This window comes from Salmo salar, chromosome 01 (assembly GCF_965601325.2).
Source record: "Salmo salar chromosome 01, fSalSal1, whole genome shotgun sequence".
Taxonomy (NCBI): domain Eukaryota; kingdom Metazoa; phylum Chordata; class Actinopteri; order Salmoniformes; family Salmonidae; genus Salmo; species Salmo salar.
Window position 1 is genome coordinate 11222507 of NC_138291.1, and position 5601 is coordinate 11228107.

A 5601-nucleotide genomic window follows, 5' to 3' on the forward strand; every position below is an offset into this window, starting at 1 on the left:
CCTTCAAATCTTTGTTTTGTTGGGGAAATTAATCATATTGTGCATTCATGCAGCACAATCAGACATTGTGTTTGACTGATTTAATAATATCCTAAGCAATTGCACTGCTTATTTACAGAAGGGGATAAAACAGGGGCAAACAAAGCTAAGCTAATCCACTAAACGGTTTGTTTACAACTGCCTGAAAGGGACATTATACACCAGAATTTCAATTTCTCAGAAATGTTCAAATCTCCAAAGTAGTCTAATGTCAATATGAGTCTATATCCCACTCCATCAATGGTGGAAAAAGTACCCAATTGTCATCCTTGATTAAAAGATAACTTAATAGAAAATGACTCAAATAAAAGTGAGTCACCCAATAAAATAAAACTTGAGTAAAATTCTAAAAGTATTTATTTGAAATATACTTTTAAATATACTTATACTTACTTATATAAGCATCAAAAGTAAATGTAATTGCAAAAATATACTTAAGTATCAAAAGAACAAGTATAAATAATTAAAAATTCCTTATATGAAGCAAACCAGATGGCACAATTTTCTAGTTTTTTAATTTATTTACGGATAGATAGGGGCACACTCCAACACTCATGTTTAGTGAGTCCTCCAGATCAGAGGCAGTAGTGTTGACCAGGGATGTTCTCTATAGTGTGTGAATTTGACCATTTTCCTGTCTTACTAAGTACTTTTGGGTGTTTATTTTATTTTATTTCACCTTTATTTAACCAGGTAGGCTAGTTGAGAACAAGTTCTCATTTGCAACTGCGACCTGGCCAAGATAAAGCATAGCAATTCGACACATACAACAACACAGAGTTACATATGGTATAAACAAAACATGCAGTCAATAATACAGTAGAAAAAAAGAAAACAAAAAAGTCTATATACAGTGAGTGGAAATGAGGCAATAAATAGGCCATGGTGGCGAAGTAATTCCAATATTAACCACTGGAATGGTAGATGTGCAGAAGATGGATGTGCAAGTAGAGATACTGGGGTGCGAAGGAGCAAGATAAATAGATAAATACAGTATGGGGATGACGTAGATAGATGGGCTGTTTACAGATGGGCTATGTACAGGTGCAGTGATCTGTGAGCTGCTCTGACAGCTGGTGCTTAAAGCTGGTGAGAGAGATATGAGTCTCCAGCTTCAGTGAGTTTTGCAGTTCGTTCCAGTCATTGGCAGCAGAGAACTGGAAGGAAAGGCGACCAAAGGAGGAATTGGCTTTGGGGGTGACCAGTGAGATATACCTGCTGGAGCGCGTGCTACGAGTGGGTGCTGCTATGGTGACCAGTGAGCTGAGATAAGGCGGGGCTTAACCTAGCAGAAACTTGTAGATAACCTGTAGCCAGTGGGTTTGGCGACGAGTATGAAGCGAGGGCCAACCAACGAGAGCGTAATGTGTAATGGAACAAGTATGGAATAAAAAGTACATTATTTTATTTAGGAATGTAGTGGAATAAAAGTAAAAGTAGTCAGAAATATAAATAGTAAAATACAGATAACCCCGACTTTAGTACTTTAAAATATTTTTACTTAAGTATTTACACCACTGCACTCAATTGGTCTAATGTCAATATGTGTTCATATCCCACTCCAGTAGTCTAGTGTCAATATGAGTCCATATTCTACCCCATTGGTCTAATGTCAATATGTGTTCATATCCCACTCCAGTAGTCTAGTGTCAATATGAGTACATATCCCACCCCATTGGTCTAATGTCAATATGTGTTCATATCCCACTCCAGTAGTCTAGTGTCAATATGAGTCCATATTCTACCCCATTGGTCTAATGTCAATATGTGTTCATATCCCACTCCAGTAGTCTAGTGTCAATATGAGTCCATATCCCACCCCATTGGTCTAATGTCAATATGTGTTCATATCCCACTCCAGTAGTCTAGTGTCAATATGAGTCCATATTCTACCCCATTGGTCTAATGTCAATATGTGTTCATATCCCACTCCAGTAGTCTAGTGTCAATATGAGTCCATATTCTACCCCATTGGTCTAATGTCAATATGTGTTCATATCCCACTCCAGTAGTCTAGTGTCAATATGTGTCCATATCCCACTCCAGTAGTCTAGTGTCAATATGAGTCCATATCCCACTCCAGTAGTCTAGTGTCAATATGTGTCCATATCCCACTCCAGTAGTCTAGTGTCAATATGAGTCCATATCCCACTCCAGTAGACTAGTGTCAATATGAGTCCATATCCCACTCCAGTAGTCTAGTGTCAATATGAGTCCATATCCCACTCCAGTAGTCTAGTGTCAATATGAGTCCATATCCCACTCTAGTAGTCTAGTGTCAATATGAGTCCATATCCCACTCTAGTAGTCTAGTGTCAATATGAGTCCATATCCCACTCTAGTAGTCTAGTGTCAATATGAGTCCATATCCCACTCCAGTAGTCTAGTGTCAATATGAGTCCATATCCCACTCCAGTAGTCTAGTGTCAATATGAGTCCATATCCCACTCCAGTAGTCTAGTGTCAATATGAGTCCATATCCCACTCTAGTAGTCTAGTGTCAATATGAGTCCATATCCCACTCTAGTAGTCTAGTGTCAATATGAGTCCATATCCCACTCTTTATGCCTTCACCCCAAATTCATGGAAAAGATAAGCACCGCAAATCTGGACATGTCATAGTGCCAATCTTTTCCATTGTTGATTTATCTGAGACGTGGACTCACCTTGACATCAAAATACTTTGAGGTCTGAAAACATCTGACAAAATTATATTTTGGAATTTAATGTCTCTTCAATGTCTTATTCCTATTTACCCCATATTTACTTGCGCAAAAGCTTAGTCAATCTGATTCTTAATTTCCCTTTAAATTCAAGTCCTACCTTGGATCTGCCTAACCTACTCAAATCTATAGGTCAATTAAAATGACAGACAGAAGCAGATGACGTGATAAAACACGTAGGGGAAACAAAGATCTCTGGTGTTCATCGGTAAGAGGAAACAAAGGTCTCTGGTGTTCATCAGTAAGAGGAAACAAAGATCTCTGGTGTTCATCAGTAAGAGGAAACAAAGATCTCTGGTGTTCATCAGTTAGAGGAAACAAAGGTCTCTGGTGTTTATCAGTAAGAGGAAACAAAGATCTCTGGTGTTCATCGGTAAGAGGAAACAAAGATCTCTGGTGTTCATCGGTAAGAGGAAACAAAGGTCTCTGGTGTTCATCAGTAAGAGGAAACAAAGATCTCTGGTGTTCATCAGTAAGAGGAAACAAAGATCTCTGGTGTTTATCGGTAAGAGGAAACAAAGATCTCTGGTGTTCATCAGTAAGAGGAAACAAAGATCTCTGGTGTTCATCGGTAAGAGGAAACAAAGGTCTCTGGTGTTCATCAGTAAGAGGAAACAAAGGTCTCTGGTGTTCATCAGTAAGAGGAAACAAAGATCTCTGGTGTTCATCAGTAAGAGGAAACAAAGATCTCTGGTGTTCATCGGTAAGAGGAAACAAAGATCTCTGGTGTTCATCAGTAAGAGGAAACAAAGATCTCTGGTGTTCATCGGTAAGAGGAAACAAAGATCTCTGGTGTTCATCGGTAAGAGGAAACAAAGGTCTCTGGTGTTCATCGGTAAGAGGAAACAAAGATCTCTGGTGTTCATCGGTAAGAGGAAACAAAGATCTCTGGTGTTCATCGGTAAGAGGAAACAAAGGTCTCTGGTGTTCATCGGTAAGAGGAAACAAAGGTCTCTGGTGTTTATCGGTAAGAGGAAACAAAGATCTCTGGTGTTCATCAGTAAGAGGAAACAAAGATCTCTGGTGTTCATCGTTAAGAGGAAACAAAGGTCTCTGGTGTTCATCGGTAAGAGGAAACAAAGATCTCTGGTGTTCATCAGTAAGAGGAAACAAAGATCTCTGGTGTTCATCAGTAAGAGGAAACAAAGATCTCTGGTGTTCATCAGTAAGAGGAAACAAAGGTCTCTGGTGTTCATCGGTAAGAGGAAACAAAGATCTCTGGTGTTCATCAGTAAGAGGAAACAAAGATCTCTGGTGTTCATCAGTAAGAGGAAACAAAGATCTCTGGTGTTCATCAGTAAGAGGAAACAAAGGTCTCTGGTGTTCATCAGTAAGAGGTAACAAAGATCTCTGGTGTTCATCAGTAAGAGGAAACAAAGATCTCTGGTGTTCATCAGTAAGAGGAAACAAAGATCTCTGGTGTTCATCGGTAAGAGGAAACAAAGGTCTCTGGTGTTCATCAGTAAGAGGAAACAAAGATCTCTGGTGTTCATCAGTAAGAGGAAACAAAGATCTCTGGTGTTCATCAGTAAGAGGAAACAAAGGTCTCTGGTGTTTATCGGTAAGAGGAAACAAAGATCTCTGGTGTTCATCAGTAAGAGGAAACAAAGATCTCTGGTGTTCATCAGTAAGAGGAAACAAAGATCTCTGGTGTTCATCAGTAAGAGGAAACAAAGGTCTCTGGTGTTCATCAGTAAGAGGTAACAAAGATCTCTGGTGTTCATCAGTAAGAGGAAACAAAGATCTCTGGTGTTCATCGGTAAGAGGAAACAAAGGTCTCTGGTGTTCATCGGTAAGAGGAAACAAAGATCTCTGCTGTTCATCGGTAAGAGGAAACAAAGGTCTCTGGTGTTTATCGGTAAGAGGAAACAAAGATCTCTGGTGTTCATCAGTAAGAGGAAACAAAGATCTCTGGTGTTCATCGGTAAGAGGAAACAAAGGTCTCTGGTGTTCATCGGTAAGAGGAAACAAAGATCTCTGCTGTTCATCGGTAAGAGGAAACAAAGATCTCTGGTGTTCATCAGTAAGAGGAAACAAAGGTCTCTGGTGTTCATCGGTAAGAGGAAACAAAGGTCTCTGGTGTTCATCAGTAAGAGGAAACAAAGATCTCTGGTGTTCATCAGTAAGAGGAAACAAAGATCTCTGGTGTTCATCAGTAAGAGGAAACAAAGATCTCTGGTGTTCATCAGTAAGAGGAAACAAAGATCTCTGGTGTTCATCAGTAAGAGGAAACAAAGGTCTCTGGTGTTCATCAGTAAGAGGAAACAAAGATCTCTGGTGTTCATCGGTAAGAGGAAACAAAGGTCTCTGCTGTTCATCAGTAAGAGGAAACAAAGATCTCTGGTGTTCATCGGTAAGAGGTAACAAAGATCTCTGGTGTTCATCAGTAAGAGGAAACACAAGATCTCTGGTGTTCATCAGTAAGAGGAAACAAAGATCTCTGGTGTTCATCAGTAAGAGGAAACAAAGATCTCTGGTGTTTATCGGTAAGAGGAAACAAAGGTCTCTGGTGTTGTCACGGATTCCCCCGGTACTGCCGCCCTTCGGTGTACCAGTTCCGGAGGTCTACGTCACCGGCCTCTAGGCATCACTGAACTGTTTCATTACGCACACCTGATTCCAATTCCCTGATTAGTAATTGTATATATGTGCCATCTGTTCACCATTGTCTTGTCGGTTATTGTTCCCATGTCCGTTGGACTGGTGAGTACCTGTGCTTTGTTGTTTTGGCTTTCTTGCTGCGTGTATTGTGTACTCGCTATTACGGGTCTCGTCCCGTGTAGTATTGTTAGTACGGGTCTCGTCCTGTGCATTAATAAATACACGGGATGAGACCCGT